The following is a 23,736-nucleotide window of genomic DNA, read 5'->3' as shown; positions in this document are numbered from 1 at the left end:
AGATATACGTTTTAATTAGCTTGGTTGTTCTTAGAGTTCCGTCCTTTACATAAATAGGTCCGGCATAATCCACCCCACATTTGGAAAATGGTCTACTCGGTACTACTCTTGAGCGAGGAAGAGAACCCATTAAGAAATTTGTCGGTTTAGGGTTGACTCGATAACATACTTGACATGATCCGATTATACGTTTTACGGCATTTTTTCCATTAATAGGCCAGAACTTCAGACGTATGATAGATAAAAGATTTTGAATACCAGCGTGCAAATTTTTTAAATGTGCTTCTCGTATTATTAAATCGGTTAATCTGTGCTTATATGGCAGTATAATAGGGTGCTTTTGTTCGTATTTTAATTCTGAATTTGTTAGTCTACCTCCTACTCTAATTATACATTCTGAATCAAGAAATGGACTTAAATTTAATATTTTGCTGGTATTGCTTGTCATTCCTTTGCGTTTGAGATCTACTAACTCTTGCTTAAACACGCTATGTTGAACTAATTTTATCAAAACCAATAAAGACTTGTCAAGTTCGTCTACAGTAAGAGTGTTGTATTCATAGGTTTTCTTCAACAAGGATCGATTTTTAAACCTGAGAATGTAAGCAACTACTCTAGTTAGTTTTGTTAAACTAGAAAATTTGTTGAACAGATAGTCGTTGAAACTTGGATTGATTGGTAACTCAGTACTTACATTTACAGCTGCACATCTATTGTTCGTAAATTGTACGTTTGACTTTAACTCTGGAAGATTATCAGTTATGATTGTTATGTTATCTTCGAGCTCAACGTCAAGACGGTCGATCTGTAAAAAGTCAGGTCCGTAAAACCACATGTGGTTATCCACTAACTCTTTGGGATTTAGCCCTCGTGATATGATATCTGCCGGGTTTTCCTTACTCTTTACATGTCTCCAATTTGTGACGTCGCTAAGTTCGGTTATTTTTGCAACCCGATTAGCTACAAAAGTTTTTAAATTTTGAGGTTCTATTTTTAGCCATGCTAGTACTATGGTCGAATCGGTGAAATAAGTTGTTCGACAAATCGGTAAGTCAATAATATTTTTGATTTGGTTCATGAGTTTAGACAATAAGTGAGCTGCTAAAAGTTCTAATCGTGGAAGTGTCTGTTTTTTCACAGGAGCTACTTTGGATTTAGCCGTTAAAAGGGTAATGGTTTTCTCACCGGTTTGAGTGGTCGAACTAATATAGATACATGCGCCATATGCTTTCTCAGAGCTATCACTAAACCCGTATAGCTCTATAGTCGAGTTCGGTAACGTCACGTGTCTTGGTACCTTTACATTATTCAAGTGTTGAATCTGAGATGAAAATTCAAGCCAATTGTCAACCAGGTCTGGTGGAATATTGTCATCCCAATCCAGATCTAGCTTCCAAAGACTTTGTATTAATAGCTTTGCTTTAATCGTGGCAGGGCCTATAAGACCAAGCGGGTCGAAAATTTTAGAGATAGCTGAGAGAATCGTTCGTTTGGTAAATTTATTTAAGCTAAATTTTACGTCAACTATATAATTCAAAGTATCATCGACAGGATCCCACAAAATGCCCAACGTTTTTAGTTGTTTTTTATCACGAAACAAAACTAAATGGTCTTCATTTTTATTTCCGTTTAACTGCAAAATGTTGTTTAAGAACGACTGATTGTTCGATGACCATTTTCGTAGTTTAAAGTTTGCTTGAGCCAAAATTTCTGAAAGTTCTTGATACACTTCTGTACATTCAGTTTCATTATCAAAACTCGCTAAAAAGTCATCCATGTAAAATGCTTGATCAATTAAATTTGATGTTCTTGGATAATTAGCTCTGTTTTGTAATGCTAGCTCTTGTAAACAGCGTGTGGCTTGAAAAGGTGCGCTTGAAGTACCGTATGTGACAGTTTGTAAATTATAAACTTTAATTTTTTCTTCCGGATTCCATCTCCACAATATTTGTTGGAAACGATGTTCAGTTTCATCGATTAGAATACAACGATACATCATTTTGATGTCAGCACTTAATACATATTTACGTAAGCGCATTCTTAATAAAATCGAGAACAAGTCTGGTTGTACAGTCGGGCCAACTAATATCAAGTCATTAAAGGAAATACCTGAACTAGTTTTTGCACTGGCGTCAAATACTACACGACATTTTGTAGTAGAAGAGTTCCTCAAAACAGCTGAATGGGGTAGAAAATATGAGTTACAATCATTAATGTTTATCGAATCTAGTTCGCCTTTTAACTTCATATGTCCTAATGACTCATATTCTCGCATAAAATCTAAATAAGCCGTCTTCAATTCCGCGTTTTGACCAAGCTTTCTCTCTAAATAATAGAAACGTTTTAGAGCCGTCGTTTTTGAATTGCCAAGTTGAGAATTTTGATTTTGGTTAAATGGATATTTTACAATAAAAGTACCGTTCGAATGCCGTGTTGTCGTTTCTTTAAAATAGTCTTCGCAGTATTGTTGATCTTTTGAAAGATGCGTTTCGTTAGGTAACTCCTCTAGCTGCCAAAATTTACTCAAAGTTTCTTGTAATGTTTTATTGGTTGTTCGTGCGGAAAAATTACAGACTGTTTTTTGAAAATCCAAAAAGTTTAAAGTACCGGTCAAAATCCAACCTAAACGAGTTTCTTGTAATCCTAGCATTTTGTCTCCGAGTTTAATTCTTCCTGTCATTAACAAATCGTAAAATATTCCTGCTCCTAAAAGTAAATCAACATCCTGTGGTTCATTGAAAGTACTATCTGCTAATCTAATATTTTTTGGAAAAATGATTGCTGAAGCATCAAATCTAGTAAGTGGTAGTTTTTCAGTAATGACTGGCAATACAAGAAATGACAAGTTTGCTTGAAATTGATTAAAGCGAGACTTTATGAAAGATTTTGCACGGTGCGTTATTCGAGTTAGACTTTGACTAATACCTGAAAGTGGTAAGTTAATGTTTTCGAGTTGCAAATTTAATTTGCTACAAAGTGATTTAGTAATCAGATTTGATTGACTACCTGAGTCCAGTAATGCTTTACACTCGTGCCAATGTCCTTTATTATCCGCTATCAATATGACAGCTGTTGATAATAATACTTGATTAGTGTGAGACGCAACATACGACAACTCGCCTGAAATTTCGTTTATTTTCCAATTTGAAACTTGATTGGTATTTGTCAGAATCGAACTGTCATAAACTTGGTTTATATCGTTAGGATTAGTAGCAAGCATTGCATGTTGCCCAGCTTCAGAAGAAGCTACATATTCTCGAAGTTGTCGTGTGTTTCCATCCGTGATTTCCCCTGAATTATCTGTCTGTGTCCTATTGACATTATTCTGACTGCTTGAATTTTGCGAAAAACCTCTGTCAATATGTAGTAATGTATTATGTTTTTGATTACAGGTTCTACATCCACCAGATCTACAATCATACTTTGAATGTCCTGTTCTTAAGCAATTACTGCAAAGTTTAAGCTTTTTCACTTCATTAAACCTTTCTGAAGGGTTTAAATTATAAAACTTGGGACAGTGATAAATAAAATGATTCTCGTTACAGTAATTACATTTTACAGACTGTGACTTATCACTCCTGTCAGTAAGTCCATATGCACATTGCTGATTTAAATTGGCGTGAGAATTGTTATTCGAATAGTTTCTGGTACCTTTAAATGGAAGTTTTGTATGTACTTGATCTCGTGATTTGCTTTGATTTACGTTTAATTTTGAAAATTCATGATTTATTGCTTCAAGGGTACAACACTTCTTTGTCAAAAATTCAATAAATTCACTTAGTGTTGGTAGTGAATCATTAGTTTGTTTGCTTTCCCATTCTCGAATACTGCTACTGTCTAACTTATGCAAAATTAGTGGAATTAACAACGTGTCCCATTGTTCAACTGGTAAAGATAATTTTTGTAGCGCACAGATATGCTGATTTACCATGTCTATTAATTTTCTTAATTGCAAGGGCGAATCCCTATGGACAATTGGTAAATTAAAAAGAATGTTATTAACATGAAAATTAATAATAGCTCGTTTATTTTCGTATCGTTTTTTTAATAACGCAATGGCAATAGAATAATTTGAGGCGGTTACATCTAAAGACTCTACTAACTTTAGCGCGTCTCCCTTACAGCATACCTTTAGGTACAAAAACTTATTTACTTCACTTAAGTCGGTTCTATTGTCCACTAAAGAGTCAAAAATGTCTTTGAAACTAAACCATGTTTCATAGTTTCCGTAAAAAGATGGTAACCCTAAGTCTGGGAGTTTGGCAACAGCGCCCGCCTGTGGCAGCGAAATGTGCGCCTGCGCCGACTGTGACGATAATGACGTGGTAGGAGAGGAAGAAGAGTTGTTTACCGAGAGGTTGCAAACTTTGTCTGCATCTGCAATATATTTTTTTGCATATGAAATAGCCGCATAAAAAGCAGTTTCCGTGTCAAGTCTATTAATTTGTTCCTCATTCGACAAAAATTCTAAACGGGTTTGAATTTTATCGAATTCTGAAAAATCTTCTTCCACGCTCTTAAGCCGAGTTTCCGTTTGAAACCGATCAATAGCATTCGATAAATAATCATTAAATCGATTTAATCTTTGACATATTACTTTACGAGCATGCCTTAATTCCAAAATGTCTGTGTCGACCGACTCTGTTGAATTAGAACTCTGCATTGTTTGCTTTTTTGCTTTTGGCATTCTTATTTAGCACAAAAATAAAACACGTGATGATTCGAGACGAGATATTTTAAACAAAACGAGAATATTCGAAACAAATGTATATACGAGTACTGCCTGGGTGTGAAATTTGCAAATTTCCCTTTTCTTGCAACGTGAATAAATCCTAAACTTAATCGAGATTCGTGACGTAATTAAAATACGAGAATGGACGTGTAAATTCGCGATAATTACTGTACACTTTGCTATTATTTTCAGGTCGAAACGTGTAAATCCATAAAAAATAACGTAAACTGTGGCGAACGATGTAAACGTTTTTCTAACGATTATCAAAATAAGTACGGTAGGAATGATTAAAAGGATACAGGCGCTCACCTTTTGTTTCTTGTTGATTGTGGTTTGGCGATCGACGTACAAAATGGCTGCTTTTCTTGGTTCTGTTTCTGTTTCGATGCAATTTGCTTGATTCTCCAAACTTCAATTTGGAATCTGGCTGACGAAGGACCACTATGATGCGTGGATGTGTACAAAAAAAATGATCTTTGTTAACTACAAACTTTGGTTTATTTAACGAAATAAGAACGTGAAAAATAGTAAACGCGTGATTGTTGCCTTTGTCGAAAGTCGTATCGCTTCTGTTCTTGCGGCACACACACACACACGTCCCGTCTCTCTCTTCTCAGTCGGGATCGCGGGGTTGCCACTGTGACTTTTTGTCTATCACTTTCGCGTCGTAACAGACTGTTTTTTAAAGTTCTAAAAAACAAAAACATTTTTTGTACGGTTGTCTGAAATTACGAGTTATGTTTTGACGTTTAAACGAATCTTCTAACTGTCATAGTAACCAAGTTAGCACGTGTCAAATAAAGACACCTATCATTTAAAAGAAACAGTTGAAAAATTAAATATTTAAGTATTTTAAATTTAGACAGTGGTAAAATTGTAACAACTACGTCACGTGACTTTGATAATTCAATTTTTAAGCTTGCAACACTGTAAAGACCAGTTGAAATTGTCAAAGGCCAGTTGATATCTGTCAAAATGAATCACGTGACTGTTAAAATGTGGTTTAAACTTTAAAAACTTGGTAAACTAAATTTAGACTATTTTAGACAGATGTAAAAGCTGAAATTGTAAGAGACATAACGTGACTTTAATTATGAAAATTTTAGAGCTTGCAACACTGTAAAGTCCAGTTGACACCTGTAAAAAACAGTCACGTGACCTTAAAAATGTATAGTTTAAATGTTGAAAAATTGGTAAATTATTATAATAATTTTTACTGAATATTGTTTCAACTTAATATCATGTAACAAAGATTTTACCATAATAATTACATGTGCGGTCAATTTTGTTATATTGATCCACTATATTGTCTACTGCTTGGTCTACTACAATGTATTCCTTAAGATATCGCAAAATTTCCTTTATTTAGGCTTTATTTCGCTCAAAATTCCAATGAAAATATCGCAAAACATTTTGAAATATAGAGTCAATGCCTCAAAATTCTATTAAATGCCTTATAAATACCTTAAAAATACCTCTAAATGCTTCGTAATACTGGCAAAGTGCCTCGAATTACCTCGAGTGTGTAGGTACACCAAAATACTTCGGCGATCAACCTATCCCCTGTGCTATAGCAAATCTGGGCATGTAGACCAGAGCATTATACATTTCTATTCATAAAACAAAACAAAATATCAGTGGACCCAGATCCATTAGGGTTTTTTCTAACCGGTAGTAATATTACCGTAATTTTATTGTCAGTAACAGTAAATTCGCTTTTGAAAACTGATAAATGAACTCTTGGTAATTTAACGATTCTACGGAATGAATTTTTCGACACGTGACCTATATTTTACAATTTTTGCCTCGGAAAATCGGATTTTGCACATTTTGGCAGTTACAGAATATTTTTGAATAGTGCCGCCATACCTTTACAATGTTGCCAGCTCGAAAATTGCATTTTTAAAATCACCTGGCGTGCATTTTACCATTAAAAATTTAACCACTGTCTAAATCTCATTTAGCAAATTTGCACAGCTTTTGTAAGGTCACATGACTGTTTTTGACTATAGTGTCTCTTTGACGGCTATTACCCACTATGGTTCAGTCGCTGACACCACCAATATATAGCGAAAATCATAGTAAAATGGAGTGACGTAACAGTTGAAATATGTTTTGAATGTAACGTTTGCTTCTTCATTTGCCAAATTTAAAATATTTATGTTAGAGGTATAGAACAACGAAACAGTTTGTTGTTCGTTCTATACAATTTTTGCCATGTTCTTGGCTTGCAGACGCTGAGTGCTACTTGGTTGACTGTTAAGTCAGTGGATGCCTTTATTTGATCATTTCAGCGTATAAGAGACCTATACCTCTGGGCCTAGTACCTTCTAACTAACCCTGAACTATTAGTCGCTCCAAGTAGACCTCTTCTCTTCTCTGAATGTGTCCGAAGTATCTAAGGATTCGAGCTTGCACTATTTTGGATAACCTTTGGGATTCGTTTACTTCTTGGATGATGGACACATTAGTTCTTCTTGCTGTCTAGGAAACTCGTAAGATTCTTCTTCTCATCTACGAATGATTTCCTGAGAACAGCTCACTCTCATTTGAAAATCAGTGCTCCCAGATAGATGTATTGGTTCACGACTTGACATTGAAGTGAAGGATATCTGGCATATTATTTTGTGCCCTGTCGATGATCATAACTTTGGTCTTTGAGTAGTTGATGGCCAATACAAGGTTATTATTTTCCTTTTTCAGTTTATGCAGGATTTGAACAACGAAACATACTTGAGAAATAACGAAATCAGTTTGACTTTGGTTGAATGCATTTTATACCTTCATCAATACATTTTTTGCATGTATAACATTTGTTGTGTGTTTGTTCAAATGATTAATTTATGGTGGTTAAATACATAAATAGTAAATAATTTAAGCCGGAACCCAAAACGAAAACAAAAAAGAAAAGAAAATCAAGTGAAAGCTATCATTTTTGTAATAATATTCATCATCAGTCAATGCTGGGTTGTCATACCACAGGTGGGAAAATCGCAAAAGGATATTTTATTTTAGTATTAGCAATAAGAAATTTTGGATTTTAAAGTAAATTCAATTAGGTACTACTAATACTAAAATTAAATTTTGTTTTATAAGCTAGGCTTAATAGTTCTGTCCTAAACCTGGAAACTGTTCAATGCGATCCCGTGGAGGTACAAAACAACATAACATACTTGAAAAGTGTGTAATAGCTGTGAAATTGAATAATGTACTATTATTATACTGACAAGTATGATCTGCAGTGAGAAAACAGTTAATGTTCTTAATTTTAAATATAATCAGAGTAAAGACAAATGGAATGATCATCATTTGTAATGGAATAACTTTGAAATTCACGATTTAAGTACGAAATAAAGAAAGTTGAAATATGATCGAGAACTCTTAAAATATCGTTTAAATTGATTTAAAAATATACATTTTTAACAAAAAAATTATTCATACATATTATAATGTTGCGAAAAATATCTAATGGCATATGTTTACAGAGTATGTTTCTCTTATTTTTGAATGAAAATTTCTGTATTTAGAAAATGTACCAGTTTTGTATTTCTTATCATTTACAAAATTCCTAGTATATTTAAAGAAGAAATATTTCTAGAATAAGAGACAATACATGGGTAGGTATTTCTTATTTCTCTTTTAACAATTATTATTTGGTTTTAGGTTCAAAATTCCAGCATTTGGATAGCGGGAAACAAAAGTGGGGCACCAGTTCAGTATCGTCAGTCAAAGGGGAGGAAATGGCAGTTTTTGTCCCATCGAGCCCCCGACCTACGCCAAGGCCATCGTCGTCATCGGGGCGAAGCACCCAGCAAAAAGGTGAGCGTCGCCGTTTTGGTAAAATATGTCGGAGGTTTTTGCGCGGGGCCCCGTTTTTCCTTCCGTTTTTCTTAGACTGGGGGCGCCGTCTTAACGAACCCAAATAAAACGTTTTTATCCCGGCGATGCGAACGTTTCCCTATCCTATTCTCCCCTTTTTGTTCCGGTATAATGCTATCAACCTTGATCGAAGACTACATTCCAGTTTTTATTCTTCTCCCAGGCCGAAAATGAATTAGGCGCCAATTTACGTTTCGGCTAATAAGACATCCTCATTTATTTTCTGCATATGTAAACATATTAGGGGCTTATCTCGGAGCTACCTTGTCGTTGCACGCCACAGTCCTGACAGCGAGGCTTTTTGATGTATGGCCGGGGCTCGAGCCCAGACAAAAGAGCCCTTTTTTGCCAACGTAAATGCATTAAACATAACATTTGACTCGGGGGCGTTGCCGGTTTTTCAAGGTAGGAACGTAATCGCGGCTACGGACCGCGACCAATCAGGAGGCCGGACGATCGCTCGACTACCTGCCATTGGCCGGGCCCGGAAGTTCCCACCGACTAGGCGCGTTGTAAAATCGACGGACGTGTCGCTTACGTTGTCTTTAAACCCAAGAAATAACGCGTGTAGGATCTGACTGCAATCTGATTACACAGATAGAAAACTTCTCAAAGTTAACATCTTCCTGGATAGAACTTAAATTAAGTTTAGTTGATTCGCTGAAAGTAAACCGCTGAGTAAAATTTGGTACACTAATTCCTAATTATGCCAGTAATACCCACTAATTTCTTGTAATGCCCAGTAATTCTTAATAATTAACCTAACCTAACCTAGCCTAACAATACCCACTAACTTTCTGAATTATCACAACTGGAGAGTCTAAAAAAGTAAAAATAAGAAAATATGCGTGCAACGATTTAACCGGAAGTAGATATCAATTGCTGCTTATTTTAATTGGGACACCCTGTATATTTTTTCATTTTTGTATTCTACGTCAAATTCTAGACATATTTCGGGTATTAATGTCATATACCTATATGTATCCGTTTCTGAGATATTTTGATATTTTCGGACTTCAAAACATTTTTAATTTATACATATCAGGAAAGGTTTTTGTCTTGGTTTTTGTGTTTTGTCATGTTAGACAAGGTTTGTTCTAGCAATGGGTGCAGAAAGACGTCATAATATATAATACAGTGTGGTTAAAAAATCAGTTCTAAAAATGGACCGAAAGTCTAGTTTTTCAAACGGAACACATTCTTTTAATTCTGTCTGATTCTCTGTTCAAAATTAAAGAAATTTGTATTACGCCATCTTATTTAAAAAAATCACTTTTTAAATTGAAACATTGAACCACCCTGTAACTGTCAGAATAACCGAATTAATGAAGGTTAAAGTAGTAGTTGTCAAATTTAGTCAAAACTGTGTTTGTTGTCACACACAACACTTTGTAAAGACTTTTATATGTCATTGGAAAGAAAAAAAAATATGTTTTTAAAAAATATGGCCGCCTGTGTTGATAGGTTGCTTCGTTTGGCCGCCAGAGGGCTCCAAAGCTAATGTTTTCCTTAACTGTTACCGCTCTAATATCTTTAAAGGATTTTTTTTTAAATCGGGCAGATACGGCCCTGATATTTGGCACAAAGCTAGCACAATGATTGCCAAATCTAGAGTAGTAGCAAAACTGTAGAAATACAATCATTAAGGTCGATTTTCGCTTGCATTAACTGGCCAACATAACGCAAAACCCATTAGGATAGTGGCGGTGCTTCAGACAAATTTGACCCTTACAAAAATTGTCATTTGCAAAAACAGTTTTTCAAAAAATTTCCAAGCATTACGTCGTGGTAGATCTAGTAAGTCACGTGACACAATAACAATATATAAAGTACTTGAAAAATAATTCTTAGAATATTACATAAATATAGAAAAATACTTTTCCAGGTACCTACAGGGGAGCCAAATTAAAGCCTTTTGGCCTTTCTTTGAAATTTTTAAATTAAAATCAATTTGATGCGGGCTATATTTTAAAAACATTTTCTATCAAGTGGATGGCTTATTATAAATGGAACACCCTGTATATTTTTGGATTCTGCTTGGCATTTCAGAAACACTTTGCATATTATAAAAAAATTAACTAACTCCGACTTACGGAAATAAGTTGTAACGGCTGTTAAAAATTATAAAAACCACTTTTCCACCTAAAATCATTTACATTCTGTTTGAATGTTAACAAGCTAGTTTACATAAGTACAAAAAAACATAACAGAAACTCAACACCATCTTAGGCATGCCCATTATCGTCATTCTTGAAGTACCTAAATACGCTGCAATGTTAAAATTACTAAAAACATATGTCCATGCATTTTTCAGAAGTTTTTGTGGCTTTGTCATTATAGTCGGATTGCCGTAATAGCTGGAGATTAACACCCGGTCGCTCAATCGCAATAATTCAAATCAAAGCACAGTTCATTTGACTACCATTGTTGTCAAAGTGACGTTTCTAATTAGAACAATTTATTGGACAGTGAAGGAAACTCATGAAAGAAAATTCACTCATTCTAAATAGTATGGCAAGAAACCCGGTTTATTTATACTTTTAAATGTATAGATTAAGTCACGATGACAAAGATTAACATAAAAACTAATTTTAATTAATATTATTAATAAATTATTAGAAATTTATTGCAAGAAGCAAGAACCGGAAAAAATGTGCCATAAGCAATATCAAAAAATCTAAATATATCTTCTTCTCTTTTTCTAATAATGCCACATGACATTATTGACACACGTCATGTCGTGATACTCTTCTTAATAGAAATAGTGATGGCAAAATGCCAAATAATTTTCTGCGCAACAGACAGCAGTAAATTGAAAATTTCCAACATCACCGAATGTGGTAATTTTTTTATTAAAACTGTATTGAACAATCCTATTTGCCCAACATTGTTTTTTCCTAATTAATTTTCATTGTTTGATTAAGACACACTTTAGTCACACGTGTCATTTGTAATGACTGTTAATAACAGTGTTTTCAGTAGCTGGTATTAGATATAGTACAAAGTTTACGGAACTGCAACGTTTCCATAAATATACTTTAGTAGTTTTAACTACTCTACTAGAAAAAATAATTTAAAATCGTGTTAAATGTTTTATGAATTTAATTTTTATTTATTTAGTTATAGAATCTCATCATCTGACTCTTGAACTGAAAATACTGTAAAAAGTGATACTCCTAGAAAACAATTGACCAGGAATTTTTAAATTTATTGTAAGAAGCGAAAAAGAAAGAACTATTGCAAACAAACCAACAATTTTTACACAAAAGGAGGCAAAACTGTAACGTTATTTTGCAACTAGTCACATGAGCACTTTACCAGAACGTTTGATTGGTTTTACCCGATGACTAAACTGTCAAAATCAATATGTCAACAGTACGGGGAAAAAACGACCTTTATGCTTGTTTCCCCGACACTTTCAAGTCAATTTTAAGTACAATTTAAGCTAATTTGAAATTTGAATGTTACCGATCAAGTGCAAAATAACACAGTCTATACCAAACTTTCATAAGCTGTCCTTAAACTCACTTAGTTCACATCAAACAAGCTGTTATGTGACTCTATACAATAATAACTCAAATAACATGCAATTCCAACCAAAACTGGACAGTGGACGTACTAAAATTAGTATATTTTTTTTAAATATGTTTTGTTTTATTTCAAAATTTTAAATTGATAATGACATTTTTCAAAGTAATATGTTACTTTCGAACATTTTTTACCAAAATTACCAGAACTAGCAAATTAAAGTTGGATTTTGACAGTTTTACGTTTGGCATAGTATTTGTTCCTATCGTTCATTTCGTACAAACTTTTTCAAATTTCTTGCATCTGTATAGGAATATATATTTTTTTTAATCTTGCTCAGGTAATAATATTTCAGATTAACCGATATGTAAGTTCCTACTGAAAAAAACCTATTTTTTTGCCAGTACAGGTCTGTTAATTAACGGCATTGAAAAGGGCCAAAGAGTCTACAATAAAAAAAGCCAGGACCGTACTTCAACTAGTTTTGGAAACACAAATTTTGAAAATTTGTGACTTGTAGTCGTTGACCCATATTTTTGTTTAGTACAGCACTGGTAATAAACAAAGATTTTCAGAATTAGTAGAGTAAATCAAGTTTGACCAGCTTGCCTAGTTTTGACCAGATCGGTTCATTAGGAGCTCTACCATAAAAATTCACATGTTTTTTGTAAAAAACATACAAAAATGATTAAGGTTCATATTAGATTAAAACAAACTCTTTGCTCAATGGGATTTGCCATAAGCATTAAAAGGGATAGGAGGCAAAAATGGACCATTATGATATTGAAATATTTTTTAATAAGAAAAGCTTACTTAATTTGATTGATTGACAGAATGGGCCTATCCCACATATCATAAATTTTTGTTTTAATGACTGGAATCGAAAGAATAGGATCAAAAAACTAATTTTTCATATTCTTGAAGAAAAAATTATGGTCGTAAATGTTCCTACATTAGTTTGAATTTGTCCATTAAATTTAAAAGATATCTGTTTTGGCGCGCATGTGACGTACGTAATTCTGGGCGATTTTATTGGCTGTTGCACGCCATCTGTTTCACTTCTTGTCGCTGATTGGTTGATAGTGTAGTACGTCACCGGCGGCGGGCATTTTAAACATGAGATTAATGTAGTCTTTATCTTCATTTTTTTTCTATTTAGACTTAATATTTTTGAAAACAAAAAAATACGGGTATAATATTTTCAATCCGTCTTTGTAGTTATGATATAAAAAAAAATTGTGGGACAGGCCCATTCCAAAACTGTAGGTTAAGCTTTTATTGGACTACCTATTGGGCAGAAACTTTAAAAATGAAGGTTAGGTTAGGTTTTCTCTAAGGGCCGTTTGCACAGATTTCCGTTAAGTGAAGCATATAATTGCCACTTAAAATAAGCCAAAAAATGTTGTCACTTAAGATTAAGATTCACTTAACTTATTCTGGTTTGCCTTTGTCACTGTCAGTCATGTAAATTAGAACTATTATTTATTAAGGACCAAAAAAGAATTGGTCTTTGTTTATAATAGAAATGTTTTCCAATATAAAAAATTATCTAAATGTTTTCACTTTCCAAATTATTATTCCCAGTGACTGTGTCCAAAACAAGCATTGCTTTTCTCAAAAGTTATTATATTACAACAGTCTAAGAACTATTTTTTATATAAATTTAATTACTTCCGAAGTTAAATTAGTACAAATATCTCTTTTCGAATTTACACCGATTTTTTAATTATCCTTTTAAAGTTACATTTATATCTTTTCTGGTATCATAATTTTGTGGGCTATATTCATGTTGTGAAGCAGACAACGTACAAAGTTTTATTATTCTTAAGAGAATATACGTTTTTAGGTTATTCTGTTGGCTATTGGCTGTAGTAATCCAATCCAAGTAAAAAATTACTAGACATCTATAAAAATTTATCTTTCTTAGAAATAATTACCAAGAATATTTTTTAGGTTAACAAGGTTTTTTCTCTGTACTTTTAGTAGAAACCATCACTGACTAAATCTACCTGTTACTGAGTATTAAATAACAAAATGGTAGAACACTGCTGAACATCACTGATTTTACCACAAAACTCCGTTTTGTTTAGGATTTAAAAATCTGACTGTAGAAAAAAACACTGACAAATCCCATTGCGAAACACATAAAACATTCAGGAAGGACAAGCTCCCTAATTCCCATATCGTAAACAGACCGAAACTAGGAAAACCGAAAACGCGATAAATCATGCCGGAGTCGTTTTATATTGCTTTTGAATGGGGAAGGAGCGCGTGTGGTGTGCACGGTTATCTAATATTAAAAGGGCCGACGACTTATGAATTCCACAGAAGTAGATTATGAAAGTTGAAAAGTTTTTCGTTGTCCGGTCGAGGCAGCGGTTCCCAAAAGTTCTTTTTTCGCACTTATGGGGGCGCAATGCAAAAAAAAACTCCCCGTAGACGAGGGTACCACGTTAAACTCCTATAGTAATATAAGAAAAAACGCGGCTATGTGCGAGTAGAAAAAAATCCAGTTTATGCAATAAACTGTTCGTTATCTTGCCTATCATAGATTGGTCGATCGGACCATCGTTGCACTATTTTTTCTCTAATAACCCCTCGTAATTACCTGTATGCCTGCATACATTACCACTTTTAAAATAGTAAATAGCAGCCTTGATGAATAGGACAAGAAAAACCTTAGTCCAGTATTAATTAAACGAAACCTAACGAACATATTAGCTACCCGGCAATTATGACCGACATCGTGTCAGATTTTTTTCCTGTATAGAGTTCCGTATGACGCTGCCGTAAAAACGTCCCTCATGCACGTTAATTTCACTACAATTAAACGGAAAAACGTTGTTGTTTAGAGTGTAACAATTGGGGGTGATCAAGTGTATTAAATTCCATGTGTAATGTGTAATTATTGAACGCGTTGGTATATGGAGGTCAAAGTGGAGAAAAACAGTTTTGAAACTGCCGACTTAAACCTCGACTGACCAAGCGGTAACATCTGGCCTGGAAACACGCCTGGAATATAGGAGCGATTTGGATGCTTGCTATCCAGTTTATTTTTGCATATTACACAGTGTAAAGTGCATCCAGAGAACTCGGGATGAGATTTTCTTTTGAAATAAAAGTCTATTATCTTGCAGTGGAGGTGTAAGAATACAGGATGCGGAATAACACTGTCTTTGCCACTTAATAGTTCATCAAGAATTTACCAGTTAACATGTTGTATTCCACACGTTACGTTAGTCAGACGGGCAGAAAATTCTCCACTAGAATCTATGAACACACTACAAAAAAAATACTAATTTGGTCACAACCAATATGAAATCTAACTTTGCTCGCCACCTTCATTTCAATAACCATACTTTCAATGCCCAACAGGGTCTTAAAGCTTGGCATGTTTGCGATAAGAGTATAATCTCATGAACCTCCTGAAGGTGTTGGAAATTGGTAAAGCTATATAAGACAGAGAACACTCCTGGCTCAACGACCAGCTTAACCACACTTCTACAGCATTTTTTAAGTCGTTGACATTCTAAATTTCTATCGAAACAATAAATAATTCTTCTTGTCAATAATTGTCTGCTTTTGATTATAGACTTGTTTCTTCTTTCGTTTTGGTATTTATACATCATTCTTTTGGCTTACCTTTTTTGGGGTTTAATGGCTAAGTTGAGATTTGAATGTGACAATTCAAATACAAAAGGTCCCTCTCGTTCACCACAGCCCTGTCCCTCGTATTCATTCTTCGTCCCATTCTTAGACGCTTCTCGCCTCACGTTTGCAATCTATCCTCATCACGTGTTTCACTATTTCTTCTTCCATGTACTTCCTGCTTATTGTTTATCCCTTTCGAGCCTAATAAGTTGTTTAGGTAAGAGGATGAGTTGACCTGGCAGCAAAGGGCATTGATAGCCTGTTCTATCTCACTTCCTTAAACAAAACTGGACTACTCCCTGAACTTTATCTGAGTGTTTCCTGCCACTCACTCATTCATCTTTCCTTTTTTCTCTCACTATTTTATCTTTCATTCCTCGACATACTACGAGTATATTTTCCATACGTAGTCTCACTATGTAAGTCTGTCTTTATATCCCTTTCACCCTAATTTCTGTTGCTTTTCCTCTTTTCCACCAGAACCTGCAATTTTTGCAAAAAGTGCAATTTTGGCAATTTTTTATTTTGCTCCAAGAGGGTCCCAGTGCACAGCAAAGGGCATATTTATACCAAAGGACATTAAATCAGGTGAAATAAGTACAAAAAAGCACTTTAAAATTTTTAATTTTTCCAATAAATTGGGGGATATTAGGTTTTTTTTTCACTACTTTTTGAAATTCAATATCTCAGCAACATGAAGAGCTAGAGAGGCCAGTTTTGGCTCATTTTGTAGTATTTTTTATCCTTTATTGGTGTTTTAGTAAAATCTATAGGAGTTCAAATATGAAACTCAGATTTTTCATAACTGGCTGGGTGATAAACCTTGTGAAAAAGGTATGGTTCATTTTTTTCCCGTGGCGGTTACGTCATCATTTGCCTTTCTTGTCTATTACATGCGTTCCGAGCGCGATAGAATTTTGACGTCATCTAGTCACGTCGGCAATGAATCAGGACGACAAGGCTCGGAAAATCGGCCGCCATTGTTGACAAAAAGTAAACAAAGGGACATTTTTTATTTTTGATGTAAATTTTACAATATTTTAAGGAGTATTTTGATTTAACTTATTTTTAACTGCGATACTACGTGTGAGACTAGATAATGTGTGTGTGTTTCGGTAGTCAGTTTTGAAAATGCCACCTTCTTAATACACTTTACAACTATCAAGGGGCCCAGTGAAACATTCTGAATGAACTAGAGTTTGTGGAACAGAAAAGGATGCATTTTCTAATAGAAAACACTGTTACAATGAAACAGCCCATATATTTACTTACTCCCATGAAGAGTTTTTACAAGAACACTACAAAAACCAAGTTTATTCAAACCAGTGGTTCTCGAAGAAACATAGATATACTCTAAAGGTGTATTTAGCAGAAGCTGACAAGGTGATTTACCTAATATTATAAAAAGGACTCTAGTAGAGATATTAATGAGCTGCTAATACTAAATAGCTTACGTTTCAGGTACCTTTATTTGCCTAATCTGGAGTTTGCTTATCATGCTTTGAAAGGGTCCAAATTTACAAAGTCCCATTATCAATTTGCTCTAAAAGACTCTGAACAAAAGGTGTTTGAAGTTATGGTTATAATGGTGTTGTCAAAATCCACATGCAGAGTGTTGAAAAAACAAATTTCTAATAAGTTTCAGGTAATATTAGAAAGATACAAGTTACTTAATACATAAATTTGATCAAATGCCATTAATTTGCAGAATTAGCCCTTGTAAATTTTGCCGTATCTTCTCTGACTATAAGGCTAGAAACAGATGGTGCTACTGTTAAATACAGTATTTTACATCAGATAGTAGGTTAATTTACTATTTTAATTGTATTATTTACACATTATAAAATATACAAATAAAATCTTTAAAAAGTACACTCGAGTTTCTTTTTTCTTGTCTAGTTTTCTTCATAAACAATCATAAAATTAGATAATTTCTTTAACTGCGGTACCTTTTATAATAAATTGAACTAAAATTGAAAAAATATGTTAAATAAATCACACAACAAAACCAAATTGATATGAATTTAATGCTGCTGAGTAAATTTACAAAAGGAAATAAATAAGCAATCTATATCACAAAACCAAGAAGCAAGTTCTTAAAACACCAACAATTCTGTTATAAGTTAAAACACTGCTTTAGGATTTAATAGTCCCCAGGCTACACACATTGCCTTTCCTTTCTTGCAAATTTTATGGAATAATTCTTGAAACGTTGGTATTGGGCTGTTAATGACTCGTTTGAATGCACCTATCTGTGATGTTCTTTCCAGATAATTTAAATTGAATGTGGTTGTTGTTCCCAAGCCAAAGCTTTTTTGATTGGAACTTTCCGCCTTCGTTTACCACCAAATGTTGCAAGTTTTCCAGTTTGGTGAAGAAAAATCTTAAATTCTACGAAGGTCTTGCAATAACAACACTAATTAATAAACTTAAACAACCCTAAGTTAAGTTTTTATTTCTTCTGTTAGTAGTTTTTGGTGTTTTTCAACTTTTTAAAATTCCTAATCTCAAAATGTTTAGCCGACTGTCAGTTATGACTGTGTCCTATGTTGCCACATCTTCCACGAGCAGATGTGAACCTGGTGTATTGTTTGTTGCAGTAATAAACGGACCGATGAATTATATAGATTTCGGACAAAAAAGCATTTATTGCACACAAAACATGTGAGATTCTTAGAATGTTTTTTTTTCATAACAATAGTTTTCTCATTTTCATTTATAATTGCTTAATGAAAGATACATATTGTGAGGTTTAAAGGAGGAATTTGTCAATACGGCAACGTCCAAACAGTTGATTAAAAAGATGGATAGCCTAGCTTGTAATAAACAACGTGCGTAAATTTTAATATGGCGGAGCATTTGATGACGTAACCGCCACGGGAAAAAAATGAACCATAGATCGTTAAGGAACAATTGGAATAAATTGTAGTAGGTTAGGTTAGGAACTGTCTTCACTTCTGTCTCAAACAAGTTTTCCCATACTAGCAACAAAATAATTTTGACCTCATTTTAAATTTAGTAGGTCTATCAGCTGCTGGAAATCTGACGGGAACTGCAGAACTAAAAAGACCGACGATCTACATTCCATCCTAACGTCCGAATATTTCCGATTTCGATTTTTTTTTAATAAGCAAAAAAAGCCGGGTCCCGGATATTTTCGTCCGTCAGCTCTTCGAAAATATTTGTCCGACAATCAATCCGGACCTTAGGACCGGACGTATTATGCGCATATTTGAACTACTGCGGACAAAACCGCGGCATCGACAAAAAGAAGACCTGGGGCTTCGTCTTCTTTTGTTTAGCCGCCTGTAAGCCGGCTAATTCGAATAGTTGGCCATACCAAAACGTTAATGGGATACCGGGGAGAAACGTTTTTCAAGGGGGCCGTGGGCAGAATTAATTTAATGCCGAATTTGCTACCGTTTCGTAGCCGCGACGTGCCCTAATGACACTCGTCGTCCGCAGTTTTCAAGCCGAACATCCAAATGACTGAATGAAATTTTTTGAATTGTTCAATATTAAATCATTGGGAAAAGAAGATTCAATTTGTTCTTCCAAATTAATCTTCAAATCAAAAACTATTGTCACGTTTAACAAGGGTTGCGTGACTTTCACGTTTGATTGGTCATCATTATTTATTGGACGTTAATTTGGGCAATTATCTGAACCAAGATCTGAAATTTGAAGTAGATGTTTTGAATTTCTGGAATAGTTAATACTATAAAATAACAGAAGTAAGACATTTCTAGTGAATGAAGAAGCATCATACACTGTAGAAGTTATACATTGAGATCATCAAAGACATGGTGAGGAAGACTCTGAAATACATCAGTGTGTCCCAAATTGGTTCTACCTGTATTGGAATCTCGGTAATTGTAAAAGTTACAAAGTCGGTTAAATGGGGAAAGTTTTAGAGAATTTTATGTAAAACTTATTCCCGGTTTCCAAATTAAATTATCTTTCTCCGTTTTCCGGAAAATTGGGAAAACGTCAGAGGGTGCATTTTAAACAATTGCTTACAGTTTGCAACACAATTAGTATTTACGTATTTAAAAAAAATCTATGCTCTTTAGTTTCCGAGATATGTGTGATAACTTTGTAAATTCTTATATCCATATTGGATTTTTGTATTTTTGAAAAGCACTTAAAATGTCCTTTTTAATGATGTACCTGATAATGGTATTATTTACTTTTTAAAGGACAGAAAAACGTTTTTTAAATTTTTGTTATTGTTAGCCTTGGAAAATGTCGCCGCCATTATGAAAAACGGTAAAAGTTGACTTACGCTTAGAAAATGTCTTTGTAGCCAGTTTTTATAGTTTTCGGACAAATTAAAAATCTGGAAAATTGACTGAGAGCCTTAAAAACTGTCTTTGTAGTCAGTCGTCATAGTTTTGAGATAAATTGAAAAACTTTAGTATTGAAAATTGACTTGTAGGCATGAAAAACTACTTTTTCTAGAATTTTTTACAGCAAATTCACACATTTAAACATTGAAAAGTGACATCAGAAGCTTTAACTTGAATTTTGAAATAAGTTTTCATAATTTGAAGACAAATTTGAATATTTTAGTCTCGAAAATAGTTTTAAATACAGGATTGTGACTTTAAGTTAATGCAAATTGACGACTAACTTGTTTTTTTTTACTTTGCTTTTCATTTTCTTATAACTCCGGACTATTAAAACTGCTTTCCGCTTGGAAAATCGAGATTCAAGACTAAATTCAGCAATTTTTGACATATTTTTTCGACACTTACAAGCAAAGTTTTTAACTTATCAGGCCTGTAAGCCAGTTTGGAAGTATACAAGTTTGTGTGTAGAATTTACTTATCGGTTCAAAAAATTTTAGTATTTCTAAGAAATTCGCTTTTTTAGGGCTTTAAGACTTAAAAATCGAGCTTCAGATTCTTCAGTAATGCAAGTAAAAAATTTTAGCACTAAATGCTACGATTTTAGTTTTAAAAACTTATTTTTAGAAATGATTTAGTCTGAAAATTTAATTTGGACTGTTTCCAGTGATTATTTGAATTCTCCAGAAAATTAAGTTGTACACCAATTAAAGTTCTGAAGATAGTCTTTTGGACTCTCTTTAGTCTTAGTAAAGTCATTTTTAACCTTAAAGTCAACTTTTAAACTATTTTTAGTAGGAAAAAATGAGTTAATGCGTAACAATCTTTGTCTTGATTTCTGCATTGTTTTTAGTGCTTGAAATCCAGTTTCAGAGACTCGACAATGCAAGTCTTAAATGGTCACTGACATTTGACAGACAAACTGTTGTGAACTAAAATCGTACAAACAAGTCACGTGATCGGTATAATTTAAGTTTGGAGCTGGCAACACTCTATAAAGGCAAGTTAACCTGGAAAATGTCTTGAAAAAATCTATGATTTACATTTAAATAGTTGAGAAAGCTGAAATTGTTAAAGCACGTCACTTTTAATGGTGGCAATTTAAATTCGCATCTGGCAACACTGTAAAGTTAGGTTAGGTTAGGTAGAAAATGTCGTTTTTAACCTTGAAAAGTTTGTAATTATATTTAAACAGTTTCAAAGTTAAAATTGTAAAAAAAACACGTTACGTGACCTAGATAATCTAAACTTGGAGCTGGCAACACTTTAAAAGCAAATTGACACATGTCAACCTTAGTCACGTGACCTAGAAAATTTCGTCTTTAATATTGAAAAGTATGTAAAATACATTTAAATAGTTAGGAAAGCTAAAATTGTAGAAACAGGTCACGTGAGATAATTGGATTAAATGGCAACTGTGTAAAAGAAATTTGACACGTGTCAAAACAGTTACGCTTACGAAATAGTTTTAAAAGCTGGAATTGCAAAAACACATCACGGGACAGATAATTTAAATTTGGTGTTAGCAATACTGTAAGAGCAAGTTGACTCTTATTAAAAAGAGGAAAATGTCGTCTTTAACCTTGAAAAACCTGGAAATTATACATTTAAACAGGTGGGAAACCTGAAATTGTAAAAACACGTCACGTGACAATTTAAATTCGGATCTGTCAACATTGTAAACTTAGGTTCCCGTCAACCGCAGTAACGTAACTTGAAAAATCTTGAAAAGTGTGTAAATCACATTTAAACTGGTTCGACAGAAAAGCTGAAATTGTAAAAACACGTCACGTGACCATGATAATTTAAATTTGCATCTGGCAACACTGTAAAGGCAAGTCCATTGTTTCTAAATGGTAGCGATATACGGTTCCACTCTATAGTGGTGGATTTATGAACTGTTGCGAAAAATCTGTAGTACTCGCCTACTTTTTAATTTTTTTTTGCATGAAAGATGTGATGTGGCTTTAGGTATACAGAATTAATATTACAAAATTTAATACAAAATTATTCAGAAGAGAATGACAGAATAATGACACATTAGGAGACTTGGAATCGAGCTATTTGAAGAGAGTGAATTGCATCATTTATATCATTTTACATTTCTGATTATATTGCATTGATTGCATTGACTACTTAATTATAATTATACAGTGCGTTTTTTTTAACGCGCAACATAGGATTTCACGTGTTAAATTTTTAAGCCCATGTTAGACCATGTTATTTTGGAACTACAAGTATAAAACTTGACGGGTGGCTATTTCGTACCCTGAAGCTTAAGTAAATTTACCAATTCGGCCTAAAAAGTGTTAAAAAGCTTGCAAAAAATCATCTTTTTTCGAAAAGGTTTTATCGTTTCATACTCCCTGTATGCATTGTTGTTCTTTGTTGTTTTTGATACTGGCACGGCAGGTAGCAGGTAAAATTTGGCGTAGAAAGTAAAACAGGGTGATCATTAACTTTATATCAAGAAAATTAAGAACAAAAGAAGTATTTTTATAAGTGAATTGTTCAAATTGACCTTCGTTTGAAGCCGAACAGTATATTCCAAACAATCATAAAATGCCCTTTTGACGTTCAAAAGATGTCGGGTCGTGATGCAGTCAAAATAAGTCACTTTACCTGCTACCTGCCCTGCCAGTATCAAAAACAACAAGGAACAACAATGCATACAGGGTGTATGAAAAGATAAAATCTTTTCAAAAAAAATTTATTTTTTTCCAGTTTTAAATCACTTTTTAGACCAAATTGGTAGACTTACTTAAGCTTCAGGGTACTAAAGACACACCCGTCAAGTTTTATACTTGTAGTTCCAAAATAAGATGGTCCAACATGGGCTTAAAAATTTAACACGTAAAATCCTATGTTGCGCGTTAAAAAAAACGCACTGTATGAAGAGCTTCAGTTTGCCTTCAAAAAATTCTTCAGATATCTCAGAAGAACTACTTGTAGAGAAGAGACCTAACAAAAGACTGTTGTTTCATCAAATATGTGTTAAAACTCAAATTTGAGTATAAATTTGACTGTAACTGTCTAATAATTAACACTTTTCTCTATTTTTGATTTTGATTTGTAACTAAACAGACCTTCAAAATCAAACGTATAAACCAGTTTTACAATACCTAAAAAAATTTAACGCTAGTAAAAATTAGTCAAAAAATCCTGTTTATTGACTATTTTCAGTGTCACAAATTAACTTATAATCCTCCCAGATGTCCAGAATCCTTTTAAACCATTTTTTTTCTAAGTACCAAACTTGATTAAAGTTGCTCCAATGGTCTGATAGTTATAGCGATTTTTGAAACTGAAATTTGGAGGACTGATTCTTCCTTAGGAAGCGTTTTTCAGGAAAATGACATAATACATGTAAACTTATTTTATGATGAGCTATCGAATGATGAATTATTGACACTTAAAATTGTACCACCCTGTGTATAGTTGATGAATTGAATTAGGCTTGAAGGTCTGTTGTTGTCAGAAGTGAAGCATATTACAAGAACGATATTTGTCAGCAAGAAAGGCAAGAAAACTACACAAATTCAGTTACATCCAGTTAGCATAGGAAAAAATCTTAAACCTGATAAAGTAAAAAGCATT

At 33.6% G+C, this 23,736-nt stretch overlaps 1 long non-coding RNA gene across 1 annotated transcript in view; it reads left to right on the top strand.

The window, feature by feature from the left end:
• The window catches only part of LOC145726011 (uncharacterized), a 180,359-nt gene that overhangs the window by 3,767 nt on the left and 152,856 nt on the right, over positions 1–23,736 (top strand). Inside the window, exon 2 of the long non-coding RNA XR_014177465.1 lies at positions 8,396–8,551. This is a non-coding gene — a long non-coding RNA (uncharacterized LOC145726011). The remainder of the gene's footprint in view (positions 1–8,395; positions 8,552–23,736) is intronic.

Source organism: Ips typographus, linkage group LG3 (genome assembly GCF_016097725.1).
Source record: "Ips typographus isolate SLU linkage group LG3, UJ_Ityp_2.0, whole genome shotgun sequence".
NCBI lineage: Eukaryota > Metazoa > Arthropoda > Insecta > Coleoptera > Curculionidae > Ips > Ips typographus.
Note: the sequence above shows the minus strand (reverse complement) of the source record. Positions and strands in the feature narration are given on the sequence as shown.